This window comes from Equus przewalskii, chromosome 6 (genome assembly GCF_037783145.1).
Source record: "Equus przewalskii isolate Varuska chromosome 6, EquPr2, whole genome shotgun sequence".
Lineage (NCBI taxonomy): Eukaryota > Metazoa > Chordata > Mammalia > Perissodactyla > Equidae > Equus > Equus przewalskii.
Genome location: NC_091836.1, coordinates 61,154,950 through 61,171,298, shown reverse-complemented (window position 1 = coordinate 61,171,298; position 16,349 = coordinate 61,154,950). Strand labels below are relative to the sequence as shown.

Genomic DNA, 16,349 nt, shown 5'->3' with positions numbered 1-16,349 from the left:
CAACTTAATAGGGAGTAAAATGGAAGCCATAAGAGAGTGGAACTATATCTTCAAAGGGCACAGAAAAGGGACTGGCCTGGCAGCCAGCTGGTTAAGTTTGAGCACTGTGCTTCAGCTGCACAGGGTTTCACTGGTTCGGATCAAGCCATGCTTATGAGACATCCCACATAGGACAACCAGAGGTACTCACAACTAGAATATACAGCTATGTAGTGAGGGGCTTTGGGGAGAAGAAGAAGGAAAAAAAAAAAAAAGAAGATTGGCAACAATTGTTAGCTCAGGTGCCAATCTTTAAAAAAGAAATGAATGTGGCTGCGGAAACCCAATAGGCCTGAAAAAGTTTTTTTTTTTTTTTTTTAAAAAAGGGCACCAAAAAAATTACTAGAATTTTGTGCCATGCAAATATATGTTAGGAAAGAGGATAAAAAGAAAACATTTTTGGACAAACAAAGCAGAGATTTTATGACCAGCAGTCCCTTACTCAACATTTGAAAATAGATGGTCAAGGAAGACTAGAAGTAATCCAAAAGGCAAGATCTGAGATACAAGAAGCAACAGAGTAAAGCCTTGAGCAGCATAATTAATAATCTTGATCTAATTGACATATGTAAAACACCACATGTACATTCTCTTCAAGTACACATGGAACATTTACAAAAATTTACCCCATACTGGGCCATAAATCAAGTCTCAACAAATGTCAAAGAATCTGCCCTATAAAAACAATGTTGTTGACTATGAAATAACTAGAAATCAAGAATAAAGAAATAGATTTGAAAACGCATATATTTGGAAATTCAAAAAGCACATTTCTAAATAACTTTAGGAGGTAAAGAAGACAACTAAACAACAACAATACTACATCCCAAGATGTGTGGAATGATGCTAAAATGATGGAAAAAGGCAAATTTAGAGCCTTAAATTTTATATTAGTAAATAAAAAAATCTGAAAACCGCTAAGTAAAATATTCAAATTAGGAATTTAGAAATAAAAAGAAATCCAATGTAAATTTAGGAAAACGATAGTAAAAAAGAGAACAACTTAGTGAAAATAGATAACAAAAACAATAAGAAGGATAAACAAAGCCAAATTTAGTTTCAAAACAAATAAAATTGGCAAAATTCTGGAAAGATCTCTCAAAACAAAAAAAAGAAAAGGAAAAAGAAGCCCAGAATATCACTTTACACAACTTCAGGGGCCACGTTTGTGTTATACTTTATATAAATGATCTATCCTGGGATTGTGATCCAAGGAATCTGATTCACACAGGATAACACAATGTTAATGGTGTCCCTGAAAGTTATAAAAGTAAGCATTGGAAAATGTACAAACAAACAAGATAAGCAATGAAAAGGGAGACAACTATAGATGCAGCAGAAAGGTTGAAGGGATAATAGGACATTACTAGTAGAAAAGGTTTTCCCTAATAAATTTGAAAATCTAAAAGAAATAGATAAATTTCTTGAAAATCCTAAGTTGTTAAACTTGGCTCAAAAAGAAGTATAAAGCTTGAATAATCATATAATTATTAAGGATAGTGAATAAAAAATTTAAAAATATTCTTATGCGGAAAAGAGCAGGTTCAGACAGTTTTGAAGATAAGTCCTACCAATCAAGAGGTGGAAAACTTCAAACTTAGAAGAACTCTTCCAAAGTATAAGAAAAAGAGGACCACTCATCAATTTGGAGACTAATAGATACTAAAATTATGCATTCTCACTGTCATCATAGATGCAAAAACTCTTATCAAAATCTTGCCATATGAACCTAGCTGTATACTTATGTCTGCATTTTAATATATAAATTCATCATGACCAAGTTGACTTTATTCCAGAAACGCAAACTGGGTTTAATATTAGAAAATCCATTAATGTGATCCAACCCACTAATATTAAGAAGATAAGTCTATACTTAATGAAAATTTAGTGATGACAAAATAAGATATTATGTAAAATATCTAAGAAAGAGCCTGACAGCTGATAGAAGCTCAATAAACATGATTTTCCTCTTCCCTTCTAAAATGCTAATGAATCAGTGTACCATTTTCTTTGGTTATTAACAACCAACTCTGACAAAATTAATCAGTAATAGAATTTATTGGAAGGACGTGGGAAAGATCATAGAATAAAAGAATCAGACATGGAAAAGGCAGTTGTTGCTGGAATGATTAAATTCCAACAGAATTTAGATTGTCTATCTGCCTGCTGTGAGAGGGAAGCACCTGGAAGAAAGGGCAGGCTTTGGCCTCTGGGATTCCTTCAGCTTCTGGAGGATGGGGGCATGTAACTTGATTTACAGTCACATCAAAATTGCCATCAGTGGGAGAGGGGTGATTCCCCAGAAGAAAATAGAGTGCAATTCAGAAAAGAAAAATGAATATTGGGCAGACAAAATTCAAGAAATACTTACTCTAATGTTTAGAAGCAGTTCTGATATGGAGTAGAGCACACAGGCTTCTACAAATCAGCTCTTCTGCTAGAAACGAATTTTTCGGACACACAGGCTTCTACAAATCAGCTCTTCTGCTAGAAACGAATTTTTCGGTCAGTGCTGTTAAGTTGATTCTATCTGCTAGAGACACTGTGTACAGCAGAACAGAACCCTGCCTGGTCTTTGCGCCATTCTCTCACCTTCCAGTGCCAAATCAAACAATGCTCAACTGTTATTCATAGGGTTTTCAGAGCCAATTTTTTCAGAAGGTGGGTGGCCAGGTCCTTCTTCCTAATCTGGAAGCTCCACAGAAACCTGTCCACCATGGGTGACCCTGCTGGCGTTTGAAATACCAGAGGTATAGCTTTCAGTATCACGGCAACACTCAACCGCTAAAGTATGACAGTCAACAAATGGGTGGTTTGGTTCCCTGACCGGGAAATGAACCAGGGCCACGGCAGTGAGAGTGTTGAGTTTTAACCTCTAGACCACCAGGGTTGGCCAGAAATGCACTTGACCCTCTGTAATCTAGCTCTTTCTCATTGTATAGGTGTCTATAAGGGAGCCAGTTCTCTCCTCTTAAACTAATCCTTTCTCAGTGCTTAGAGATATAGGGAAAACCACCAGACAGTTCGCATTAAACTCCTCTTAGAGATGATCAAATAGGTATCAGGCCAGTCTCTGCTGATGGGAATACTTTTCCAGCTGCCTCCCTAATCCTGTGCTAGAACATAATCTTTACTTATTGCTGATGAAAAAATGACCCAAGGATATACCTTCATTTTAAAATTGGACTGAAGTGAAAGTAATCAATAGGCTTCTCTCAAACAGGTCACTAAATGATAAAGTGTTTGGTTAGTACTGTAGGCCCTGTATCTGGCTATAAGTGAGAGAATTCATCCCTCAGGTTTTGTTTTATCATAGCCACTTGTTTTTAAAGATCATCTGGCTTTATGGAAGGGATTTAGCACATTTACAGAAACATCACTGCCCTTCAGTTATGACACCATTAAAAATTAAAAGTCATTTCACCTGAAAGAAGTCTACTGGCTTTAAATATACACATAAATATATCTACAACCTCTCTCTTACCAGTAACCCTATACTATTGATACCACGTACTGTGATTGCACCTCCCAAATATTTCTCGTATCCAGATGCTACTCTACTGCCTGAGTTGTCTGCCATATGATACTAGGACTATAGCATCTCATTTGTTTCCTTGTTTCTTCTCTTATCCTCCTCCCATCTGTCCTCCATTTGGCTGCCAGAATAGTTTTTATACCATGGACCTCTGACAGTGCTACTTCCTGCCTGGTACTCACTCATTACCCCTTTGCTTTTGGTGTACTCCTTAATTCACAAAATGAGGCCCTATGGGATATGACCCTGACCCACGGGTCCAATTTACCTTCACTCTCCCACATGTCAGCAGAACTCTTCTCTCAGCTTAGTTTGTTTTCATATTTCTTATCTACACGGAAAACATCATATCTCATCACAATGTCCACTTCCCCTGAGAAGCCTTCCCTGACTCTCCAGATAGATTTTCTTCAGCTCTAACCAGCTCAAGCTAAGATGACCCTCAATAATTCCAGTGTCCTGGTGTCCATGTTTTTGTTAATACCCCTTGAGTCCAGGCAGAAACAGTAGTGACTGGTGTCTATGAATAAAATGCAGTGAATGTGATAGTGAGTCAAGATGTCACTCTCTTGATTAGGTTACATTAAATGGCAAAGACACTTAATACACTCACGATTACCTTACATTATACAAGACCTTGTCTTAGAAGACTGGAGAGAGAGAGTCTCATGCTGGCCTCGAAGAAGCAAATAGCCACGTTATAAACTGCCTCTGGAGAGGGCTATGTGGCAGGGAACTATAGGTGGTCTCTAATACCTGAGGTGGCCTCCAACCCAAAAACCATAAGATGTTGGGGCCCTCAGTCATACAACCACAAAGCAATCAATCCTGACAACAACCTGAGGTTCCAACACACCTTGGAAGTGGATCTCTACCCACTTGAGCCTCTGATGAAACTGTAAAGCAAAGACTCCTGCTAGGCTGTGCTTGGACTCTTGACCAACAGAAACTGTGAGGAAATGAAGCTGTATTGTTTTAAGGTACTAAATTTGCAGTAATTTATTACACAGCATAGAAAATGAATACATTAGCAACCCAATACTTTTCATTGGGGGTCCTACCACACTTTTCACACAGCTCCATCAAGCAACTTAAAGTTTTATATTCAAATGAATCGTTTCCCAATAGTTAAAAAAATCTAAGAGCACTTACTGTGTCTTTTTAATTTTTCATCTCCAGCATTTAGGATGTACTCAATGACTCTTAGTTGCAATAAATAAAATAAATACATACAAGGACAAAAGTAAACGGGTAAAACTGGAAGAATATTAGATAAGTTATTGAAATCATTTTGTCATTGGTCATACAATTTCCTTACAATTTTAATAATCTATGAGCCTGCATCTTAAAATATTGACTATGGGAAAACCGAATAGGGCTGTTATTTATTAAGTGCCCATTTATTTGGTGCTGACCTAATAGATTTTGAAAATGCAGTTGAAATAAGATCTTTTTATATGTTTTTTTGTGGTTATATGGAAAAACTTGAGCTGTATGCAAGCAGTATTGGTTGAATTTGTAACTCTGGACAAATATTCTTAGAGGTGGTTGACAGTCAGCTTTGCAAAATTAAACAAGCTGTTCTATAGATGCTTAAGCTGACACTGCAGACCCTCTCATTAGAAGGATAATAAAACGGATTCTAATATATGATTGGATGAACTCAGACGTCCTTTCAAGTTATAAGATTCCATGATACTGAATATTGCAATTTGGAAATAATTATTTTGTGGCAGGCTAAAGATTCACAGCCAATGACATGGTCTCTAAATTACAAATGCATTTTTGAAAACTAAGTCCTATATGTATTCTCATGAACCCTGGATAACTATATGCCTTTAAATAAAGTGTCTGCTCATAAAACCTGATACTCATAGCCTCAGTGAGTTTTAAGGAACTGGGTGCTGATTTTGAGTTCTGTATGTGCAGCAATGACTCCAGAAGCCACAAGGTGGCAGAGTGCTGGCATAGTGCTTCTAATTCAGAAAACTTTAAAACAGGAATTCATTATACATTCAAAGGCAGCTTTAATTGAGACTTTGGAGTCTTCCATCTGTTTCCATTGTGCCAGGTGCAGGGATTGGATGGAGGAACTGAGATGTATATTTGGAGGCTCTTGGAAAGGGAGATAACAGGATATAAAATCACGTATATTTAAAGACAAACTATTCATGGATACAACTCCCAGTTTGCCTGTGACCCCAAAATTACCACAAACCATCTGATCAATGCCTTCTCCAATCATTCCTGTAACATTCACCCTCCCACACATAAACTGGTGCAAATTCATAAAAGCATAACTCCCATTTAGATCCCTAAATCATCTAAAGCAACAAAAATTATTTGATCTCTCTTAAGAGGGTTTTAAAAATCAAAGAAGTATACTCTTGTGTCTGTTCCTCTACATTGCCATAGGTCACAGCCACAAATGGATATTATCTCAGTGCTATGAACAGACATGGGGAGTTTTCCTCATTCTTCAGGATTAAATTTATTTCTCTTCTTCTGAAAAATGGAGTCTTCTCCAGGGTTCATGAACTCTTTGATGGTATCTGAACTGGGACATTCTACAAGTTCCTTCTTTCTACAGATATTTGGAGGACTTTCACATCATAATCAGTCAATCAGATAGTACACAGAAGGTATGTGCCCCCTTGTGAGGGAAGCAGCAGGTTTTAAGTCTAAGAGAACTAGGACTCTGCCAGAGTAATCATTGTATCTCCAAGGCCTAGCCAGTGCCTGGCACATAGAAGACACTCAAAAAATATTGATCAAATAATAAACCTTATATGTGTACTTATCAAATGGAAAGAACTTTGCACCTTGAGTCCATGGAGAGCCCACAACCATGACCTGAAAATAGCAGTTGTTCAGTAAACGTTAGTTGAATTAACAATGAACAGATCTACATACCCCCAGAAATTCACGTTTCCTGTTAAAGAAGTTGATATGGAAGCTCAATCAATCAGAATGTATTTATTTGTTTTTATTGAGCAACATTTGTGTTTGACTCCATGAGTAACCCCAAGAAACTGAATGCTTACCCCCAAGGAGCTAACAGTGGCAGAGGTAAAACATAGGAGGTAATAAGCAATCAAGTCAGAGCAGCATGTTGTTCTAGCTAATTTAGAAGTTATTTTACATTTATTTTTTATTGCTTTTAAAGTAATACATGCAAATACATATATTTATATTTCCACACAAACTGTCTAGAAAAGGTTAGAATTTTCCACCCCAACCCATTCTTCTTTAACTCTTGACACTTCTAGGAATTTAAACTGTTTCCGCTTTAAATTCTTTTCTAGGTTATCTCCAAACTACTATACAATATGAGTATACTTCTAATTTTTTATTCATCAGTTTTAACATCTATTGACTTCCTTATCTGAAAGATGATGAGGATTTAAGTCACTTACACTATCTCCTACCCCATTTCCCCTTCACATGTTTGATATTTATAACACTATTTTAGTCCTTTATCAGTTATCTCTGTAACAGTAATAATTTCTTAAAAATTTATTTCCTACTTCATCGCTTTTCAATGGGCTTTATCAACTCCACGCTTTGTAAGATGCCAATAATAGCCACTAGTCTTCCTGCAACATCCTCTCTTCTGTCAGCTAAACTTTTATTTACTTCTATATTTTCAAGATTGTTGATAGTTATATTTTGTCATGCAACCATAACAATGCCTTCTATATTTTGTTACAGTTTATCTCTACAACTGAAAATCAATAGATAGCTTTTGTATTACAATTATGCTGTAAGTAATTGTTCAGTGCTAAGTCACGTAATATGTTAGCATTACATATATTTTTTCTTTACAGATCCAATGTCATGACCTTAGATCACTCAGGACAGAATGTTCCTCACAGTTAAGGAAAACATTTGTTTTTCCCCTCACAAAATATGCATTTAAAAATGCATCAAAATTTGTTTTACATTCGACTGTCTTGTATAGTTTGCTTTGTAGTTGCCTTGCAAAATATACTCTACTATGCAAGAATGATAGAGCAATGCTTTCAGGCCCCCAGCCAGAGTTTCTAATTGCCTTTGTCTTTCTCTTACACTAAGGTCATGCATCACATAACAACTTTTTTGGGCAACAGTAGACCACATATATGACGGTGGTCCCATAAGATTACTACTATATAGCCTAGGTATGTAGTAGGCTATACCATCTAGGTTTGTGTAAGTACTCTATGATGTTCATACAAAGACAAAATCACCTAACAATGCATTTCTCAGAACACATCCCCATCCTTAAGTGATGCATGACTGTATTTGCCTTTAGCATCAAACTTTCAGTTATTTACAGACTCTTGATTATATAATTTATTCTATAAAGTCACTGTGTCTCTAAGCTTCTTCCAGAAGCTTCTGGATTTTGTGTGTGTGTGTGTGTGTCTAAACTGCTCCCCAGGGCATTACTACACCTGTCCTTTTGAGACTTCTCACCACTACCTCTTCCTTGCTCTTCTGAGTTGCCTCCATGGTTTCCTACATCTGTGGCTTCCTCTTTCTGGATTTGCTCCCTCATTGAGTACAATCTCATGAAACTTCCAATGCAAGAGTGTATGTGATGCAAACTTTCTAAGTGCTTATACCATTAGAAATATCTTTAATCTATTCTCATACTTGATTGGTACTTTGGGTCGTTATGGAATTCTGAGTTAAGAAAAATTTCCCTCAGAATTATGAAAGCATTGCTCTATCATCCTTTGCATAGCAGAGTTCATTGAATATTAAGTGAATTAACAACACCTCAGAAACTTCCTTGCACTTTTAGAAGTTAATTTTTATTTCTGACATTTGATCAACCTATGATGATTACACGTCTCTGAAAATGTAGACAGTAAAATTGAACATTAGTATTATCAATTTGAGTAGTGTAGGGCATGAAGGAGGGCACCATAATTATATTTAAGCTCAGCTGACTCTTTAGAGCACCAGGGTATATTTGTCTGGGTACTATTTCACATCTGCAAATAAAAAGAGAGTTAGGAAATTATGAATGGACCTTTCACAAGTGAATTTAAATTGACTTTAACACCAAGAAGACCAAACTTTGCCCAAATTGATTAGCTTTTACGAATTAATAAGTTCTTAAACCAAGTTGTTCTCTATAATGTAAGTATAGACAAGGTCTGGCTGGAGCTTTCATTTGATGAGGGAAAGGGAAGGTAAATGGAGAACTGGAAACACACATGCTTTTTAAATTGCAATAACTTTAAAGGAAAATATGCTACATAGAACATAAAGCAACCAAAGTATCTATAATTAAAACTAAAAAATTTTATAAAACATCAGATATTAAATTTAATCTGATCAATAGAAAAAATATAACTACAAGAAAATGGTTATATGTAAGGCCATCACTAGTATATATAACTTATTAAAAAATCTTGGCAGTACATTTCCTTTCTTTCTTTCTTTCTTTCTTTTTTTTTTTTTTTAAGGAAGATTAGCCCTGTGGTAACATCTGCTGCCGATGCTCCTCTTTTTGCTGAGGAAGACTGGCCCTGAACTAACATCTGTGCCCATCTTCCTCTGCTTTATATGTAGGATGCCTACCACAGCATGGCTTGACAAGTGGTGTCATGTCTGCACCCAGGATGTGAATCCCGGGCCACCAAAGCGGAACGTGCGCACTTAACTGCTGCGCCACCGGGCCGGCCCCTATGTTTCCTTTCAATTAGAATAAATACTAAGCTATGACAAGTTCAATTTACCAAAAAAAAATTGTGAATAACTTCAAGAGCCTCTATTGTGGGCCAGATAGTGTACTTGAAATGTTCATGTACTGTCTTTACTGGAACTTCATAACAAGTTTGTGGACTGCAAAGTGATCTTTATTTTATAAACACAGAAACTAAGGCCTAACTCAGAAAGCTTAAGTAATATGCCTAAAGTCACACAGTTAGTAAATCAGTGAGGACCCCAAATCATCCTGTTTTAAGTATCATGCTTTCTGCACTTAACACACTGCCTTTAACTTTATGCCATACCACATAAACACTCATAGGTTTATTAAAATATATTTCCACAATGAAACCTTAAATTTCTAGTTCTTCTTTCAAGGAAGCCAAATCACTTTGAATATATGATTGAAATTACCCTCATAACATCTTTATTATTTCAGATAACATGATTTTCAACCCAACTTGAGAATTGGCAGCCTTGCCCAGATAAAAAGGAGAGCAATAATAATAAACTCAATCGTTTCAGAAAAACAATATGTACTGAATGCTTACTATACGACAGGCACTGTTCTAACCACATACACGTACTAACTCATTTAATCTTTCCAACTGTCTTACCATGCAGGTATTATTGCTGTCTCCATCTCATAAGTACAATTGTAATTTCTTCAGATTTCTTATATGAAGCTGACTACATTGCATAGTCCATCTATTTTATCATCCAGATAACTGAACTCATAGAAACATGATTAAATAGAACAAATATATCCAGATAATAATTTCATTCATCATGATTAAGTGGAACCAAGTTGACTAAGCAACAATCAACTTCTAAGGCTGAAAAATACCAAACCAGCCACAGAACATGCAAGCCAGCTGAGATTTAGAAAAGTTAGGTGGCTTTAAGCAACATAATATAAGCAATCACTTGTCAAGGTAAGAACTTAGTACACGTATATCAGTGAATATATAGTTTCTCTTTAAGATCATAATAATTATGCCTGTTACTATTGATGTATTTTAACTTTAGGTACTGAATATGAATTAAATAAATGTAAAGAATAAATCTAATAGATCTGGATAGATAGTATCAATTTAACATTATAAATCCTAGCTCTAATATAGAATTTTAAAATTTCAGTTGTTTAAATAATATAACTATAATATTAAAAAATGGGAGAAGGCTGGCCTGGTGGCGTAGTGGTTAAGTTCATGTGCTCTGCTTCCACAGCCTGGGGTTCGCCGGTTTGGTTCTGGGCGCAGACCTATGCACCGCTTATCAAGCCATGCTGTGGCAGGCATCCCACATATAAAGTAGAGGAAGATGGGCACAGATGTTAGCTCAGGGCCAATCCTCCTCAGCAACAAAAGGAGGATTGGCAGTGGATGTTCACTCAGAGCTAACATTCCTCAAAAAATAAAAAGGGGGAAAAAAGTAAAAGGAAAGAACATAATGTTATCAATAATCACATCACTACTACTTTTCTGGAATGTCCTTCAAGTTAAACACTATTGTAATAATTCTATTCCTGGTTCTGGATTATTAATCTCTTTCCCAACTATGCTTCCATTTGCATTTTCCCTTCTCACTTTTTTTTTTCCTACAACACACACAAACACACACACAATTAGAGCCTGGAATGTTTTCTACCTTTTTTTAATCTAAGAATCCCACCAAGGTTGAAAACATACATGGGCTTAATACAAAGTATTTAGTTCCATCTGACTTAGACTCTTTTATGTCTATAGACGCTTTCATTTTAAATACTGTTAGAATCTAGAATAATGCATTTCTGCAGATAAGAAAGGTAAACATGAAAATCAATAAGTGAGCTTTTTGAGAGTGTAATGCTTACTTTCTCAAGCTCTAACCTTTGCTAGGTTTCTTGTTTTTTAACCAATAAGTCATTTTGCTGTGTTAACTATGAACCTAATGAACATCATTGCCTACAAACCTCCATTACCTTGCAAAGCATTTTGCATAAGAATAAGATGGGAAAGTTTCCGAAGAATTACGTCTTTGATTAAGCATCACCAGTATGTGCATCAAAAGAAAAATTACCAGAACTATAATTAAAATCTCATTAAAAGCTTCTTAAGCCTGAAAATACTTTAATGGTAACTTTCAATCCATGCCAGAATTGAAGAGTTCCCTTCTTAGCCTAATATTTCATTGTCAACATAAAATCCAGTGTATTCTTAGAAGAGTGACATTTTGGTATCCATTCAATATGGAAAACATCTAAATATTGAGAAGTATGCATAATATGGGAAATGAAAGTTATTTACAGATTTCTATGTGTTACAGTTTTGAGTCTAACAGACTCTGAACTGGTGTGATGCTATGACTTTATTTTTAGATTGTATGAATATTTCAAGTTTTGCATAAATCCCCTTGACATATTTGTCATTTATACCCCCAAGTGTAAAAAATTCAACAAAGAAATTGGTCATACAGAAAAAAATACTCTCCCATATGAAAATAAATAGCTAGCTACCATCAGCGTTTTGCTTTGTTGACTAGCCCCTGAAGCATCTTTGACAAAAAACCACATCTAAGACATGGCAGGCCCTCTGCTAGGTGTGGTGGGGCATGCAAAAGATAAATAAAAGACCCTATTCCTGTCTCAAAAAGTTCACAGTCCACAAGTGCCCTGAGGATCAAATGTCAGAATTACATTTGTATGCCAGATTATGATTTTATATTTACAATATCCCTTTGCCTTGCCTATACTTCAAAAGTATCTTTTCATTGCTTATTTACCTTTACTCATAAGACAAGAGGATCTGTATTACCTGAAAGTAACTTGAGCTACAGTCATAGTTCTTCAGTCTCCTCTTCTACACTCTGAGGAAGCCTCAACACAATGAGAAAGCTAGCTGAGAGTGTCACTGGAACCTTGACACTGTCCCCTTACAAAGCCCATGTACCTGCTCTCTGTAGCCAATTCCAAGGAAACTATCTTAAATGTTGAAGTACTCTCTTCTTCTCTTCTAGCAAAAGTGTCTCATTTGTTACTTGGAGTTGCTACCTCCTTGACCAATCTCTTACTGCTATTATTATAATCATGAAAAAAAATCTTTCTAATCTCAGTTTCTCAAATTCACCTAAAATATTTTAAATCTTTTGTGTTATATTCCGTTAGCATTCAGCCCCTTCAGCTAAGACTGACTGAAAAACAGATTTGTGATTTGCATACCTCTTATAGCTAGTATTCTTAGATGTCTTCATTTGATTCCATCCTAGAGATTTGGAACCCAGCTACTCCTAACTCCCAACTCTCAACCAGAAACAATTGTGAATCAGAAAAAAGTTTAATTTCACATCCTACTTTTTGCATATTGGCTCACTCATTGTTACACTCTTCTATCCTGCCATGGTCAAACACTGTGTCATGCACTAGGCACCTATAAAGAAAAACAGCTTTGCTGACAAACGCACATTCAATCTATCCTATAGAGATACAGAATCCCAATAGTAACAGGGCCTGGGAGGGAAGTACCATAAATATAGTTGGGATGGCCATGTCATTAATTACTAAGAGGCTACAGATCCTATTGTGTGAACTAAAATAAATCCTTAAAACCCATCAATACTAAAGCATCTGTCCAAACAGGAAGACATCTCTTGCATCTCTGGTAATTTTCCAAGTTGTCTCAGGGGGTTAAACTAAACGTATAGTCTAATAACAGAAGATCTCCCATCGTTCTTTGGTATGCTATTTGTGTGTGTGTGTGTGTGTGTGTGTGTGTGTGTGTGTGTGTGTGTTCTGATGGTGTAGGGAGGATGAGTGGGAGGGCTGTTTCCCTAGGAGGTTGGTAACAGGAAAGAAGGTAGCTATTTCTTTTTTAATTTATAGCTACCTAATTTATTTGAATTTAAAATTTATACATTGTGGGCTGCAATTATTTCAGTACCCTGTGTTTCCAGAAACCCGTTGTTTAGAAGAACCCATTCCTGGCTAACAGAAAAAAGCAGAAAAGGAAAGAAAATCTCACAACAGAGGAGTGTATGATGTGAGATAAGAAGGAAAGGAGGAAAAAGGGAAAGGTTAAAAAATAAAAAGTGGATGTTGGGTTGAGAGTAAAAATATGAAAAACTATTTGTTTTTGTTATTAAAGACATCATTATTAACAACCATAATAAATAAAATCATTCTTGGTATGTCTAAATGTGTGTCCATCTTTATACTAACTACATAAAAATTCCTTGATATCAACTTCAGGACCTCTGGGAGTCCATTTTTCTCCCTGAAATATTTAGTTTAGAGTTTGTTTGCATCTACTAAAGGATGTGCTTTAATTTCCACAGCCTTCACATAGACTAGGTTGTTACTTTTCAAAGCCTCTGTGAAAGAATATATCAGCTCCCTACTTGCATTTTATTTTCTGCAAAGTATTAGAGAGCACTATGGGCATCTCTATAGCTAATGTTGCTGTGATGATTAATTTGAACAGAACCTGCTAATATTTTTGAGGTTTCCTCAGCAAAGCCCAATACAAACAACATTTCATTGTATATTATTTCCTTTTGTCACTTAAAGTTTGTAACCTGATTAAATGTTAAATGAGATTTCAGGACTTGGGTACTTGGCACAGCTTTGTAAAGCATAAACAAATGTGAAATTACTAGCAAGTGAGAGAGAGAGAGGCTGCCCTTTTTTAATTCCTATTCTTCAACTGAACCTTCACAAAAAACCTGTGCCAAATCAAGAACAAAATGCTGAATTCAGATTTTTTGTACATGTATTATAAATAAAAATGCATTATATGATATACATCGTTTTACATTCATCCCGTCCTTAATATTTTTCAGTCCTTAATAATGAGCTTTATTCACACTGGAACAAAATTTAAAGAAATTTAGAGTTAATTTATATTCATAGCCCTTGCAGTTTAAGCATAACAATATCTTGTTTTCATTTTTATCTCTTCAAAGTTTCCAAGACAACTAGATTTATCCTTTGGAATAATTTCACGCATTTTCTTCATTTAAATCAGTTAAGTAAATGTGAAAAATAACCAACATTTTAAATACATATCTCTTTTTTGAATGGATAAACATTTAGCTTTTGTCAACAGAAATAAAATTCTACTTCATAATTCCTATGTCACAGAAATGCAGCTAGCTCTTGAAGGAGCATCATATTCAATCCATGAACATTTTTAAACACTTTAGATTATGTATGGGCTCACTTTGAATTCATGAGGTAATAACACAAATAATTATGTCTTGGAATGTTATGGTTAAAAATTCTAAAAAACAGCTATTCCAACTTGATTATGAGTTAGCAGCATCATTTAAGTATAGATGCTCGATATGAATATTCAGTGTGATACATTGTTTTTAATATTGCCTTAAGTGGTACAATCATCCTTGGATGCCATATGTACTATTGCATAATCCATCCCTGTTACAAAGGATGCCTCCCTACATGTTTAATTAAGAATTATATGAGTTACTTTTCCATAACCTTGACATCCAATTCTCTGATTAATCAACACTCTAAGGAAGATTAACCTTAAAACCAAGCTGTAAGAGGAAAAAATTCAAGGAATCCTATGGTAACGTAACAACTTACTGAATCATGAATTCTCCCTAATAGAGTCCACCAGTCAGCAATTATTTATTGAATGTCAGCTATACACAGGGCACTGTTTTGTTGTAGGCTATAAAATACAATAGCTATCACCATTTATTGAATATCTACTCCATGTTGGACACTGTACTGGTAACTATCTTCTAAATGTTACTCTGGGCAGGCTTGAATGCTAGGCTAGAAAATCTAGAGCTAATGCTATAGACAGTTGGCAACCTTTAGTGCATTTTTTATGGGTTCAGGAAAAAGTGAATGAGTTTTGAAAACAGACAGAAAGATTAATCTGGCAGCAATGTACATAGACAGTCACGAGAGCTCAAGATTAGCATCAAGGGGACTGGCAGCTGGTAAACAGGAAAGGCCTAAATTAGGGCAGTGTCAATGAAATGTGAGGCCAGAGTTGGAGATGAGAAGCACTCGAATAAATTAGAGGGTCTGATAAAAACCTAGTCTTAGAGATTGTGAGAAGGAGAAGTTAAAACTAAAGTTGAGGGGCCGGCGCGGTGGCGCAGCAGTTAAGTTCGCATGTTCTGCTTCTCGGCAGCCCGGGGTTCATCGGCTTGGATCTGGGGTGCGGACATGGCACCAATTGGCAAAAAGCCATGTTGTGGCAGGCGTCCCACATATAAAGTAGAGGAAGATGGGCATGGATGTTAGCTCAGGGCCAGTCTTCCTCACCTAAAAGAGGAGGATTGGCAGTAGTTAGCTCAGGGCTAATCTTCCTCAAAAAAAAAAAAAAAAAAAAACAACTAAACTAAAGCTGAAATTCCACTTTTGGGAATTTCTTTCATAAATATATTTGTACACATATGAAGGGATAGGTTTGTATTAGTCAGGAAACAGATGCTGCTGTAGTAACCACAGAATCTCAGGGGCCTAACATGATGACAGTTTATTTATTTCTCAGTCACTTTATATGGCACAGTGAGATCTAGTGCGGCAGCCCTCCTTCATCTTATAACTATACCATCTGGAACGTGTGATTTCCAGGGGGTCCTTACAGGAGAAGAGAGTATCGGAGGGTTGCACAGAATAGTTTTAAGGTTCAGACCTGGAAATGGCTTATATTAATTCTCCCCGTATCTCAGTGGCTATAATCCAGACACATATTCCCATCCTAAACACACATAAGCCTCGAAATTTAGGAGTGCATATACACTAATGTCACTAGGTTTAGTCGTAAAAGATTAGAAACAACACAAACACTCATCAATTGGGAAGTAGTTAAATAAATTATGCTACAGTGGAAAGCTCTAATACTAAGTGCTGATATAGGAAGATCTTGAAGACCTATCAAGTGAAAAAATTGAGTCGTAGACAAATGTGGATATTATGTTACGAGTCGTAGACAAATGTGGATATTATGTTACCCTTTAGCGAAAAGAAGCCAATCTGAAACATTAGATTGAGTTAGAACAAAATTCTGAAAGGATATATAAGAACCAATGACAACGGGTACCCATTTGGAAAAGG

At 35.9% G+C, this 16,349-nt stretch overlaps 1 protein-coding gene across 33 annotated transcripts in view; it reads right to left on the bottom strand.

The window, feature by feature from the left end:
* DLG2 (discs large MAGUK scaffold protein 2) overlaps positions 1–16,349 on the bottom strand; it is a 1,822,408-nt gene that overhangs the window by 775,448 nt on the left and 1,030,611 nt on the right. The gene's annotated exons all lie outside the window — the stretch shown is intronic.